The sequence below is a fragment of the Peromyscus maniculatus genome, chromosome 2, assembly GCF_049852395.1.
Source record: "Peromyscus maniculatus bairdii isolate BWxNUB_F1_BW_parent chromosome 2, HU_Pman_BW_mat_3.1, whole genome shotgun sequence".
Lineage (NCBI taxonomy): Eukaryota > Metazoa > Chordata > Mammalia > Rodentia > Cricetidae > Peromyscus > Peromyscus maniculatus.
This window is the reverse complement of record NC_134853.1, coordinates 134,420,061-134,435,374: the sequence shown is the minus strand read 5'-3', so window position 1 is coordinate 134,435,374 and position 15,314 is coordinate 134,420,061.

Here is a 15,314-nt window from a genome sequence, read left to right as displayed (position 1 = left end):
AATGTACAAAGAAAATGTGGTATATTTACACAATGGAGTATTACTCAGCTGTTAAAAGCAATTACATCTTGAAATTTGCAGGCAACTGGATGGAACTAGAAAAAAAATCATCCTGAGTGAGGTAACCCAGACCCAGAAAGCCAAACACAGTATGTGCTCACTTATAAGTGGATATTAGCTGTTATGTAAGGGATATTCATGCTACAATCTACAGACACAGAGAAGTTAAGTAACAAGGAGAGTTCAAGGAGGGGACACATGGATCTTCCTGTGAATGGGAAATAGAATAGATTTTTCAGGTGGACTGGGGGCAGGTAAGGGTGAGAACAGGAAGGATCAGGTGGGGCCTGGGGAGAGATAGCCAGAAAGAGTACTGGGAGTGATGACTGGATTTGGGAAGTATTGTGGAAACCTAGTGCAGTGGAAATACCCTGGAATCTATGAGGGTGACCCTAGTGACTACTTCTAGTAATGGGGGATATGGAAGCTGAACTGGTTATCTTCTGTAACCAGGAAAGTCTTCCAGTGGTGAGAATGGAACAACAACCCAGCCACAAAACCTTTGACCTACAATTTGTCCTGCCTGCAAGATATGCTCGGAAAATAGTGGTGCAGAACTTGTGGGAGTGGCCAACCAATGACTGGTCCAACTTGAGGCCCACGCCACTAGAGGAAATCCATGCCGGACACGGCCTGGATGACCAGGAACAGAGACTGAATAGCTCAGAGACCTAGGATAGAACCAAACATGACTGTTTAAAAAAAAAGTCAATTCAATGGTTACTAATGATATTCTGCTATACTCATAGATTGGTGTACAGCCCAGAGAAGCTTCTTCCAGCAACTGATGGGAGCAAATGCAGAGACCCACAGCCAAACATTAGGTGCAGCTCAGGGAACCCTGCAGAAGAGGAAGAGGAGGGATTGTAGGAGCCAGAGGGGTCCAGGATATGGTAAGAATATGGCTCATAGAATCAACTAAGAAAGGCTCCTAGGGGATCACAGAAACTGAATCGACAAACAGGGAGTCTGTATGGGTATGAGCTAGTTCCTCACCATATGTTATGTTTATGTAGTTTGGTGTCCTTGTGGGACTCCTAACAAAGGGAGTGGGTGGTGTCTCTGACTCATTTGCCTGCTCTTGGTGCCATTTTCCTCCTACTGGGTTGTCTCTTCCAGTCTTGATATGAGGGTTTGAGCCTAGTTTTATTGTAATTTCTTATTCCATGTCCGGTTTATATTCCTGGGAGGTCTGCCATTTTTTGAAGAGAAATGGAGGAGTGGATCTCATGGAGAGGGGAGTTGGAGAAAGGACTGGAAGGAGTGGAGGGAGGGGAAACTGCAGTGGGGCTACAATGTATGGGAGAAGAATAAATATTAAAAAAAGAAAGAAAATTTGGTAAAGGAAAATGAATTTATATGCAGTTAAATCAAAACAACAGGATAAATACTACTGGTTTCCCTCTATCTTTTTGGTAGAAGTGTTATTATTTTATAGAAAAAATATAAAACAACCCCGGGAAACCTGCATATGTATTTAACCAGAAAATAAGCTTTCAGAAATGTGTGAAGTCATCTCCTGTGAGCCAAGTTGTTCTAGCTAACACCAAGAACACTAGCCTTATTTTTTTTTCTCAGTGTAGGATTTCTAGGGACATTTCAATTCCTTTAGGTCCATTGATTCAATGGTCTGACAATCATAAGGAGGGACACAGGTATCTCCCTCTAAAGTATCTATACATTCATATGGGTGATGGTTATACAAGGGTAAACAGCTTGGATGACAGCCATATGTTCTGGGGTTATGTGGCCAGTCAGAGACAGTCAGGCGGGAGACAGATACACTGTGGTGATATACTGTGTATCAAATAAAGCTTGCCTGAGGATCAGAGGACAGAGCCAGCCACTGGATTAAACATAGAGGACAGGCAGTGGTGGCACACACTTTTAATCCTAGCACTTGAGAGGCAGAGATCCGTTTGGATCTCTGTGAGTTCAAAGCCACCCTGGACTACATGAGGTTGATTCAGTCTAGGAGAGAAACAGACAAGCAGTGGTGGCACACACCTTTAACCCCAGTACTTGGGAGTCACATGCCTTTAATATGGCTGGGCGGAAAAAGGTATATAAGGTGTGAGGAGACAAGAACTAAAGCCTTTTTGGCTGAGGACTCAGAGGTGTTCAGACAGAGGATTTGTGGAGATAGAATTTTGCCTTCCATTTGGCCTGAGGATTCAGTAGTGGTGAGAAGTTTCTCTAGTGGCTTGTTCCTTTGTCTCCCTGGTCTTTCAGCATTTACCCCACTATCTGGTTCTAAGTTGTAACACAAATTGCTAAACAGTCTTATTAATAAAAAAAAAAAACTTGAAGTCAGATATTGGGTGAAAACTGAGAGATCAGAGGACTAGAACAAGCCAGCCACAAGTTCTTACCGCTAGGAAATCCTCAGCCCAAGAGAGCTACTTCCTGTGTACTCATACCTATATACCTTCCTGTGCCCCGTCATCTTACTTCCTCTCTCTGCCCAGCTACATCACTTCCTCTTTCCGCCCAGCTCTATCACTTCCTGTCTATCTGTACAGACCTCCAGAACTCTATGGTTAACTAGTGCTGGGACTAAAGGCTTGTGCCACCATGCCTGGCTCTGTTCCCAGTGTGGCCTTGAACTCACAGAGATCCGGATGAATCTCTGCCTCCCGAATGCTAGGATTAAAGGCGTGTGCTACCCCTGCCTGACCTCTGTGTTTAAAACAGTGCCTGGCTTTGTCCTCTGATCCCCAGGCAAGCTTTATTTGTTAGAGCACAAATAAATATCACCACAATGAGTTTTTATTATAAGACCATTTAGATTTCATGCAACAGTATACACACAGTTGGGAAGAGGCTGAGGAGAGTTAGAGAAAGGGCAGAAAGGTGGGATGACAGGAGACATTATGGACAGCAGAGGAGAAGGAGGACAGGGGTCAGAAAAAAAAACAACATAAGTAAGACAACCCAAGAACGAAAGCAGGTGACAAACAGGAAGTAGTGCAGGCAGCAGGCCTCCAGGGCTGCCCTTCCCTCCACTGATGTTATTTTAGCTTCTTGAGAAGCAAATAGATCCTGTTCTTGGACTTTAGCATGGATCTTGTCACGAGGGCTGGGACTGTGGTGATATTGTGTTCCCCAAAATATTGTGCACCCTAATAAACTTATCTGGGGTCAGAGAACAGAGCAGCCACTAGATAGACATAGAGGCCAGAGAATGGTGGCACACATGCCTTTAATCCTAGCATTCCAGAGGTGGAGACCTGTCTGGATCTCTGTGAGTTCAAAGCCACACTGCAAACAGCCAGGCATAGTGACATTCGCCTTTAATCCCAGGAAGTGATGGAAGAAAGCAGACAGGTATTTAAGGCATGAGGACTAGGAACTAGAGCCCAGTTAAGCTTTTAGGCTTTTAAGCAGCAGTTCAGCTGTGATCCATTTGGATGACGACTCAGAGGCTTCCAATCTGAGAAAACAGGGTCAGCTGAGGAATTGGCAAGGTGAGGTGGCTGTGGCCTGTTCTGCTTCTCTGATCTTCCAGCATTCACCCCAATACCTGGCTTCAGGTTTGTTTTTATTAATAAGACCTTTTAAGATTTGTGTTACACTGGGACCCCGGTGGGATCTGGCAGCAGCTCAAAGTGAAGCAGAGTCAGGGCCATGGCCATCTTCAATTCATTCATGGCAAACTGTTTTCTGATGCAGTTCCTGGGCCAGGCAGAGACAGTGAAGTAAGATTTGGCCTCAGACGTGTTCCTAGTTCATCAAGCATTGGCCCATGAGCCCCATCCAGAGCTGGGCATTAGGGTTCTCCTCCATGGTCCCAGCCTGACTCCTGATTTTTGACAAAGCCTTTCACTCTTCCAGGACTAGCTCTGCCCCTAGTACTGCTCTCAGACACATGGGATATCATTTGAATAGTGCCAGCACTGTGGGGCACAGAGTGCTACCACATGAGTCTTTTAGTGAGTATGGTTAGCCAATTCCCCCACTAATAGCTTCTGGATCTCCAGGATGGATTCTCCTGTTTGGGACAATATGAGAAGGGGTGGGTCATATTCCTGGACATTATTATCTCTCTATAAAATATACAAATGATTTCAGCATGGGAATTAATTATTAGTGAACAGATTCAAAACATCATCTTGGGGCTCCTCAAGCTGCTTCCTTAATCTTCTTCCCATTCAGGGTCAGATTCAACACTTTAGTTCTTCAAATACCAGCATCTGTAGTCATGAACCTGATCTTGCAAAGGTAGTCTCCTGCCGTCCAGTGGCTGCACTATGTTTTTTTTTTTTTTTTAAGCTGGTTAAGATGAAATTCTTAGCCCTAGATAAACTTTGTCCTAAAAATATTCCTTCCAGTGAAACACCATGCATCTAACCAACTCTATGGAAGTTGATTCAGCACTGTAGAAGTCACAGAGTTATTGAATCAGAAGAATATACTTTGCATCTATTAATCATGAGATTTTGGCCATTTGTGTTCTACAGGATGAGTCCTGTAGACTTCGTGGATTTTCACAGGAGCCAATGCTGCTTGTCTGGCTTAGCACCTTGCCATCATCCACACAAGCACCATGCAGAGGGATTTCCTCAGGAACAGTTAATGTCCTCATTCCTGTTTGCCATCACATTCCTGGGCATATCAAGCCAGTTTAATAAGTCCCTTCCCTCATGCATAATTTTTTGAACATGGAAACTATATACAAATTGTCAGAATTTTTATATGCCATGAATTTTTGTGAGACTAAAAGCCAAAAATGTGTGAGATGACTGTTACTGTGTCCAACCTACAATGATCTGTGAACTTTCACACATATATGACTTAAACAGAAGGACCATCAAAGTCTTTGGATTTTCAATATATTGAAATATAATATGTTGCCTAACACATCACATTACAATATTAAATACATATACTTTATATGTATTTCACATTTATTAACGAGTACTCATAATTTCATTGTAGTATACAATTATTTAATTAATTGAAAAAATATGATAGGCTATAGTGAGAATTTGGGGAATGAAATCATCCCATCAAGATTTCTGACAATTGGCTGGGCGGTGGGGCGGTGGTGGCACACGCCTTTAGTCCCAGCACTTGGGAGGCAGAGCCAGGCGGATCACTGTGAGTTCAAGGCCAGCCTGCTCTAAAGAGAGATCCAGGACAGGCACCAAAACTACACAGAAAAACCCTGTGGGGGGGGGGATTTCTGACAATTGAAAAAAAATGCTTCAAATTTGGTTCATGTGAAATTCCGAAAATTTGATATTCAAAAATCAGGGAATTAAGAAAATACACTAATTTACTGGGGCTAGAACATGGCTGCTTCATTCAATTACATCTTCACCAACTTTCTGTTTTAGATGGTTTCCTTCATTGCCTAAGCTTGGCTGTTTCGAAACTCTATCCATAGACCAGGGTGGCCTCAAACTGAGAGATTGGCTTGCCTCTGCCTCCCTCCCTAGTGCTGGGATTAAAGGTGTGCACTACCACACCCTGCTCTAAACCTTTCTTTAATTGAACTTCACAAGTTGGAAACTTAGCTGGGTGGGATCTTGCTCTGAGGTAACTAGTCCCTTTATTCCATTTCTCAATCTGTTTATTTCCTTGAACACATAACTTAGCTCCATTCAACTTCCTGGTGTTCCTTTTCTCCTCAAATTGTAGATTTTTGTATTTTTCCTTGTTCACCTTGCTCCTTTTCATTATAAATCTGTATAAAAGTGACCAGTAATAACCACACAACAGAGTCAATACTAGGCTGGTTTGAGATTTCCTCTGCCAATGTTACTAATTGAAATCTCTTCACGTTAGCCTCAAGAAAATTCTTTGGACAAGGGTAAAAAGCAGCCACATTCTTCACCAAGTATCACAAGAATGATCTCTAGGCCACATATTAATATTCTCCTCCCCTGAAATCTCTGGAGCCAGGCCCCCCCAGTTCAAATAACTCTTAGCACCACTGTCTTCCATGTTCCTACTAGTATGATGTATTAAGCCGCACTTAAAATAGTTCACTGCTTTCCTAACCCAAACTCCCAAAGTCCATATTACTCCAAACAAAAACATGGTCTGACCTATCACATCAATACCCCAGTCCCTGGTACCAACTTCTGTCTTATTAGAGTTTCAGTTTATAAAAAGGTACCATGACCACAGCAACTCATATGAAGGAAAAACACTTGACTGGGGTGGCTTGCATTTTCAGAGGTTTAGTCCATTATTATCATGGTGTGACATGGTGGCACACAGGCAGACATGATGCTGGGAAAGTAGCTGAGAGTCCTACATCTTGACTTGTAGGCAATAAGAAGCGGTCTTCCTGTCACACTGAATGAAGTTTAAGCAAAGGAGACCTCAAAGCCCACCTTCACAGTGACATACTTCCTCCAACAAGGCCATAGCTACTCCAACAAAGCCACACCTCTTAATAGTGCCACTCCCTATGAGCTTATGGGATTCAATTACATCCAAACTACCACACACTTGGTAGTAAGTTCAAAAAAACAAAACAACCCAGATACTGAGCCAGTAACTTCTTCCATGCTAGCAAGTATTCCAACCACCAGAGAGTGCTGGGGGAAGAATAGGCACCATTAGTCTTGACCAGTTGTGAATCCTAGGAAACAGAAGTTTAACCTTTTGGGCAAGATAAGCCCACCTATGCTTGAGTATATTGGGGATAACCAGCTGCCCTCTGATTGGATTTGAGGTCTAGTCTATGGGAGCAGGGAGTGAGGGGTGACTCCTGGCTGTAATTGTAAGGTCCACTAACAACCCAGGTCTGGAGAGGTCATCATCCCAGGTAGGAAACTTTTTACTTAAGCTTAACTAAATTAACAAAGCAGCAAACTGCCTTCAAACTCTAACCCTCCCTTTCCCCTTTCCAACTCTCTGTCTACACCTACTCCCTCTCAAATTCTATCCCACAGCAGGCATCCTGGCCTCTGTATGTCTCCTCTTCTGCAATACTCCCTGAGCCTTAGGTGTAGGGATTGAGTTAAGATGTATTAATTGGTGTTGGACAGACCTTAATTAGTTGTTCTCTGCATTTGGGCCAGTTGTGGATTTTTATAAGGGTCTCTATCTGCTGCAAAAAGAATCTTCTTTGATGAGGGATGAGAACTACACATATCTGTGGGTGTATGAATAAATATTTAGAATATAGTTAGAAATAATGTTGGTTTAGAAAATAGCAGTAGTGGGTTCTCCTCCATGACCTAACTCTTCAGCCATGGGTAGTTGGCTAGGCTCACAGTATAGGCATGAATTTCTGTTGTTAAATGAGCTCCAAGTCCCATAGACATCTACAGGTTACCACTAAGGTAAAAAGTGCCACTGTTTCACCACTGGAGATACTTTGCTGGAACAGTTATTGTTATGGCTTGTGGTCCTTGAAGCTGGGTAGGACTATTGCTTGCCTTTCTCCCTTGGAAGCCTTCATAGCACCTTCTATACTAAGAGAGCTAGTCCTCAGGGAGAAGGCATCCAGGTCACTTCCAGTTGGATTCCTCCAAGTCTAGTGTCTGAAGTGTGTGGCATCTTCAGCAATGGGTCTTAGCTTCAAGTTCAGAGTTCCACACCAATTTCCAAGGAAGCAAGGACAATGACAAGACTCTAGGGGGGGGGGGGGTTCTTGGACTCCCGTGGCCAACAAAATAAAGATAAAATTTCCCTGCCTGTAACTTGTGTGTGTGTGTGTGTGTGTGTGTGTGTGTACATCCTGTCTATATATTATATGTGTTTTAAGAAAGCATGAAATGTAGGTGGAGTTTCTCTGTGTCTCAGCAGTTACTCCAAAATAACCATTCAGAGACTTATTATTAATTATAAATGTTCAGCTAATAGTTCAGGCTTATTACTAGCTTACTCTTACATTGTAAATTAACCCATTTCTATTCATCTATGTGCTGCCCTGAGTCTCATTTACCTCACCTATGAACTTCCCATGTTGCTTCTTCTTTGTCTGGCTCCAGAGTTGTCTGACTCTGTCCTTCTTCTCCCCAGCATTTTCTCTGTCCTGAAACTCCTTCCTAGCCATCAGCCAATCAGCTTTTTATTAACAATGAGAGTAATACATATTCATATTTCACAAAAAAAGATTGTTCCACAGCAACAAAATGTTTCCATACAGCTTTTATAAACACCCCTAGTGTTAGTTATCTCACCATTTCCTTCTGCATTGCTCTTCCTCCCCATCACCAGCTAAAGCCCTCCCTTCATTTAACCCTTTCATAGCACCTGTGTCCTACTACCTGCTTTTCTAGAGTGCATTCTCCTCTACTCTCCTCATGGCTCCTTCTTTTCTGCTCCTGAGTTTACTTCAAGTCATATACTCAAATCTAAAGATTTGGAGCTAAGATCTGCAAATAATAAAGAACATGTGGCATTTGTCTTCCTGGCTCTGTATTACCACTTTCAGTATAGTATTTTTTAATTCCATCCATTTACATGCAAATTTCACTTTTCTTTACAGCTGAATAGAGTTTTATTGTGTGTATGTACCATATTTCATTATTCATTTATATATCTTAGTTGTTTCCATTTCCTAGCTATTGTGAATACAGCACCAATCCTATGGTAGGTTTATTTTTAGCTTTTTGGGAACTCTCCACACTGATTTCCAGAGTGTATGCACCAATTTGCAATCCCATCAACAGTAAATGAGAGTTCCCCTTTCCCCATGTCCCCACTGAGAGGGCCAGGCAATTATCATGACTGCCTGTACTGATAACTCAATTAAGAACTAGGCCTTGGTCCCTGCTTCTTGAAACAGATGTTTCTGAGGAAGCCATGAACAAAGGGCAGTTACTCACTGGTGGCCCTGACAATGGGAATAAGGAGAACTACATATACTGGGCCTGACCAGCAGCTCAAGATCATAACCAAATAAGGACAAAGCCTGGGACTTGTCTAGTCCTGCCCCAAAATGGAAAAACTATAACCTTAACCAGCCCCTGACCAGCCCTAGCCAATTGGAATGTACTAATATGATCGCCACTCACAAAAGTCAGTCACATCTGAGATGACATAACTGCCTCTGCAATGCCCCTTAGATGTACTTAAACGGAAACTGTGAGCTTCTCTTGGGCTCATTTCCATTTTGTCTTTGTATAAGAAGGATGACCCCAGCATGCTGCTATAATAATGCTCTTGCTGATTGCATACATGGATGGTGGGGTTTTTTGTGGTATTTCTCTAGGACCCTAACATCTGGTCATTGGCCAGGAAGTCCCCCACCCCCAAGACTCCCAATATGTTGAGTGTCTGGTAACCTGAATGGTGAGCATTCTTTGTCTTGGTCTGTGTTCTGACTGTTACTATGTTACTGTTCTGTTCCATGTGTTCCTGTCTATGGGAAGCTCAAGCTAACTAAGTCCAGGCCCAAGTACTAGGTGGACGCACTAGTGGCACTTGTGCCATGTAGGTCAAGAGATGTCTCTGACCAACCTCAGTAGGGACAGAGGGGCCCCCTTGTTGAATTGGGATTAACAGGTCTCTCCTGCCAGATAGGGCTTGTGTAGAGCAAGAGGGGCTGTCGGATAGATGGGGCTCACTTAACAGCCAGAGTGGCCATTGTCTCAGCTCTGGCGTACTGCTACTGGGTTGTCTGCATCATTGTTATTTGTCTGTTAACCTCTTTTATTTTCCTGGAAGGGAAGAGATATGGTGTGGGCTACCTCCCTCCTCTACTGCTCCCCTGCTCTCTAGCCCACGGCATGAGTGAGGCTTTTTCTGGCATGCAGTAGAGGCTGCAGCTGACAGTGACTCTTGCAGGGGGCAGGGGCAAACTCAGAACAGGTATGGCAGGGACAGGGCTAGGGGAGGCACGCTCGTGTGGGCAAGGCAGTGAGGAGTCACCGCCTGCACTGATAAAGCTGTGGTGAATGCCAGACAAGAGAATCTGAGGTTAATTGTAATGGCTAGAGGAGTTAAGAGTCTTTTGCAGGACTGCCAGGGGCACTATGTGCCCACCAGCTGCTGCTTCCTCATCCCTTCCTCCCTTACTTCCTATGAGAAGTTCTTCACTGTTGATATAATTTACAGCCTTGTGATAATGCCAAGGTCTTTGCTGCTGGCCAGCTAATTTTCCCAACTCAACCCATTCCTGTCCTGACTGCCTGAGAAACTGCTGAATTGAACCAGCCTATAAAATATGTTTAAGACAAATTATGCTTTTGTTTCCACAAGAACAAAAAAAAATATGGGTTTTGGTCATTTGAATTCAATGAGTAATAAATACTTGTCCTCCTTTAGGGGAATTAGTTACAAATTATTTTTGGTCATGATAAGAAAAGAATTATTCAAATGTTTCACATTGGTAAAATAGTCTTTTTGTAGTCCCAGTTCAATTAAAAATTAAAGCTGGCTTTGGAGTTGGAGAATGGCCCTCTCCTTATCTAAACCCAAGCATGCAAAATCTCTGTATCGTGTCAGAAGAGCCATCTGATATGGAACAGAAGAAAACCAAAATTAAGGGACTATTCTATTGCCACTGATGGCATAATTCTTTGGTTCTACTTTGATTCTTTAAACTTTTCTTAAGTTATGATTTTATATAAAAATTTATAAGATTAATATATATATTTTAAACCTTTGTTATGATATTAATGGTTATATAGAGTACTAAGTAATTCTAGAAAAAAGGCTTCATTTAGCTGCCTATGCATGTTTTTGTGTTGCAGTCTCTATCAGTTTTCTGCAGGGAATCATGACCAGGTCTAACAGTGAATTTGAAGTCTCTAAAAAGATGATGGGGCCCCACAATGATGATTCTACATGGACAATAATAATACCACTAAGCTGACAAACATCACCCAAAGATCAGCTTTGGACTACAAACTGCTCAGGACAATTTCTAGATGGCCAACTAAGATGATCCAGCTTCACAGACTATTTTTGAGAGGACTTGAGATAAGTCCCACACTTTCACATTATACAGAGACTGGACAACAAATGATACAGCTACTTCTCCCAGGGCTTGACAATTAACCTAAAATTTTTCTTTTCAGATCCCCTAAAGATGCCTTTACCCCCAAACAGCAGGAAGCAATTTTAAGAACATGATGCCCACATTCTCAAGAGGTGGGGTGGATGGATTTTGGTATTTCAGTGGTTTTTGGATAATTGTCATTAGGGTGGTTAGTTACAAGTTATTATTGTTAATGGTCAGGGAAAAGACTAAACAAAGGAGGTTAGAGTTAAGGTTCTTGTTTGAAAAAAAGGAAAAGAAAAAAGACAATGTAGACAAGAGGTAAATTATTGAATCTACTCTGAAAAGAAAAAAAAGAGAGGATTCAGGTATGATATAGATAAAAAGGTAGATTATTGAATCTACTTTTTGGAAAGCAACTACTAGTTTTAAATATTTTAACCGGGATTGGATTTTTGTATATTATATACAAATTATGTATATTGATACAGATTTTAGATTGATTTTGTTAGAAAATACTGTACGTATATTTCTACTCTTGTTCAGTATATTGTACCTATACAGTTCATTTAATAATGTAATGCAATTTGCTAATCCTTGAATGTTGTTATTACCAACTATTAGGATATAAAGAAATGAAAGTTAGACATTACAATCAAACTTGTAGTCATATTAGGTATGTTTTCAAGGTCAAGCAGAGATATATTTTAGATAGACAAGTCATCTTCAAAACCTTCAGAGATCTATAGAATATGGCATTTAAGATGTTTTAATAATACAGATTTTTTTATGACTATGAGACATTTCTGTTCCTGGCAGCACTAATCTACTTCAGAGAAGATATGGGCACTGAAGAAAATGCATATAGAGTTAACTTTCATTGTGGCAAAAGTTAGCCACTGGGCAAGAAAGTGCCCTCGTATTGACTGCTGACAGTATGCTGTCCAAAATGGACAAGCAGGATACACACACACACACACACACACACACACACACACACACACACACACACAAGGGGGGCTGCCAATCCTTGCCAAGACAAGTGTGGTTGCAGCTTTGGCAACAGGCATCCTCTGAGGCCAGGAAAATATGGCACCATTGCTGAAGTGGCTTTGCAATCCAAAAAAGGTACAGTGCCCCTTCCTTCGAAGGCAGCTGAAAAGGCAGTGGGCCAATGGCTCCAGATGTGCAGTGGAACAGTAGCTAGAACAGTTATCCTGGGAGGAGTAACTAGGCTGACGGAGTCTGGCCTCTCAATGGTAGACTGGCATTTAATAAAGGAGATGAAGCCAACCTCAAGCTGAGAAGAATGGGATGCTGAGATGAAGCCACCCACAAGCCAAGAAGAATGGGAAGCCGATTTTCAAAAATACCAGCAATTTCCAAAATTTAAAATCCTGCATCATGACATGACTCTGGCAGAATTCAAGTTTATCTGGTACATGGAATACTCGCACTGAATGTGGGGTCGAGCTGTAGGCTTTGCATACATCCTGCTTCACAAATGAGTCTGTCAGATATGCTAAGCCTGCAAGCCAAAATGATGCCCCAATATTGCAGAGAAACCTTGGGTGACTGTCTAGGAAGCTGGCTGTTTCTGTCATAACTCACATTTTTTGGAAGTCACTTGTTTGCACTTCCTGTTTTACTAAGTAATATTATTTCCTTCTTGGATGTCTGAGGGAGTTGAAGATTAGATAGTTGTAGTTATAGTTTTCCTTGTTAAGAAATTCAGAAAAGAAACTCACTAAGAGGTGTTAAGTGTATAAGTTTGAAAGGCATCATAAGATAGTTTTCTGTTGGTGATACAAGATAGGGTAGAAAGTGAATTAGGTACATTTTGGACTCACCAAGATAGGATAGATAATGGAATATTTTCTCTGAATTTGTAAAATACAAATGGACTAGACGTTGTTGATGTATTTATTGCTTATATATATTATATATAGTTATTGTACTAATTGTATATAGTTTTTCTTATATTAGTCATAACATTTTTACTAGATAAAAAAGGAAATGTGGTGAAATTTTATTTGTGCTTTAATAAATAAAGCTTGTCTGGAGATCAGAGGAAAAGGCCAGCCATTATAAGTAAACAAAGAAGTCAGGAATTGATAGCACACGTCTTAGGCAGGCAGATATTTGTCTAGATCTCTGTGAGTTCAAGGCCACACTGGAAACAGCCAGGTGTGGTGGTACACACCCTAAATTCCAGCTCTAGTAAACCATGGAGGTCTGGAGGTCTGTCCAGACAGACAGGAAGTGACAGAGCTGGGCAGGAAGAGGAAGTGATATAGCTGGACAGAGAGCAAATCAGATGGCAGAACAGCAAGGCATATAGGTATGGATAAACAGGAAGTATCTCGTATTTGGAAGCTGCCGAGTTGGTGAGGTAAGGTTAGCTGTGGCTTTCCCTATTTTCCTGATCTCTCAAGTTTTCACCCCTATATCTGGCTCTGTGTTTTTTATTTAATAAGACCATTTAGAAATTTGTCTACAGTTGTTATTTGCATTTCCCTAATGATTCGTGATGTTGAACATTTTTTTGCACATCTGTTTCCCTTTGTACATTCTTGTTTGAGGAATTTCTAATTTGGGTCCATTGTAAAATAAGGTTTTTTTGTTGGTTTTTGCTGCTCAGTTTCCTGCATATTCTGTTAATTTATTGGATGAATAGCTGGAACACATTGTTTCTGCTTTGTGTGTCGATTGGTTATTTCCTCTGCTGTGCAGAAGCTAATTTAGTTAAATATACTCATTAGTCTAGTTTAACATTTGCTGACTGTGCTATTAGAGAATATCCCAAAAATCCTGTCTAGCCCAATGTCCTGAAGTCTCTTTACTATATTCTGTTGTAGTAGTTACATGTTGAGATGTATAGGTCTAGTTGGACATCAGCTTCCACAGCACCATTCATTGAAGAGATTTCCATTCTTCAGCATATTCATTCCTACTGCCTTTGGAAAAAAACAAAACAAACAAACAAACAAACAAAAAACCTCAATTGATTGTAAATGTGTGACTTTGCTCCTGAGTTCTGAGTTCTGTTCCATTTTGTCTAGATAATGGATCTCATCTTATGTTCTTTTGCTTATGGGTCTTTGTAGTACACTTTAATCTGAGTTATTATAATTCTACCAACTTTGCTCTACTTGCTCAAGGTTCTCTGACTACTTGGACTCTTTCTATGGTTCTATACAGTTTTCAGAGTGCTTTAAAAACTTTTCTGTTCTGTCTCAGAACATAGCTGAACTAATGTAGCTACCTGAAAAGCCAAGGAACTGGGAGCAAGGCCCTGTCTGAAGGTAGTACAGTGGGGTGAAACCCACTCAGGGAAGTAGAAAATGACATTATATCCCAAGCAGAAGGCCTCAGAGAGTTCTCTCTATGGCATCCAGGGTTTTGACCTAGAAATAGTTTGTAAAAATAGGGAACTTGTGTTTATAAGAAACAAGAGAAGCAAGTTCAAATTCAAATGAGGTGCTAGAAGCAGGGGCAACATCCCAGTGAACTTAATGCAAGTGTATGGATGATGTGTGTAGGCAACGATCCCCAGGGTCATAAGCAACAACACTCAGGTAGTAATCAGATACAGGCAGGATTAATGATGTCCTATCTATTTTAGGGTTGACAGAGCAGGAGGCAGAGGGTCACCAAGGAATCATGTATAGGAGGACCTGATGGGGGAATATCTTTCTGTACGTTGTAAATATGTGTTCTCTGATTGGTTGATAAATAAAGCCATTTGGCCTATGGCAAGGCAGCTTTGAGGCAGGTAAGAAATTCAAAGAGAGAGACAGGAAGAAGGCAGGGGAGATGCTAGTGAGCCACCCAGGAGCAACATGTAATGGGACGCAGGTAAAGCCACGGAACATGTGGCGATACATAGATGAATAGTTATGGGCTAATTTAAGATATAAAAGCTAGCTAGCAAAAGGCTTGAGCCATGGCCATACAGTTTTAATTAATATAAGCCTGTGTGTTTACTTGGAGGATATAAGTGGGAGAGATTTGTCCCGACCATGGGCCAGGTGGGACACAGAAAAACTTCAGCTACAAGGACCTGCTTGAGATTTTCCCTTTTAAGCTCTTTTCACCCCTCATGGGGCAGCTGTTCATTCATTAAGCCTTCTGAAGAACTTCCAAACACTAATGTGAGGCAAGCTGGCAGATGGCATGGTTAAGCTACACACTGTTTTAGTATTGTGAAGAGCAAGGTTCCCAAGGCTCACATGACTGACCAAACCTGAAACCTTTCTTGCTCAGGTCAAATCAGGCTCTGACTTGGTACTCTTCTGAGGAATCAAGCGTGAGGGATGTTAATCCTTGAATAGACTAGAGGCCT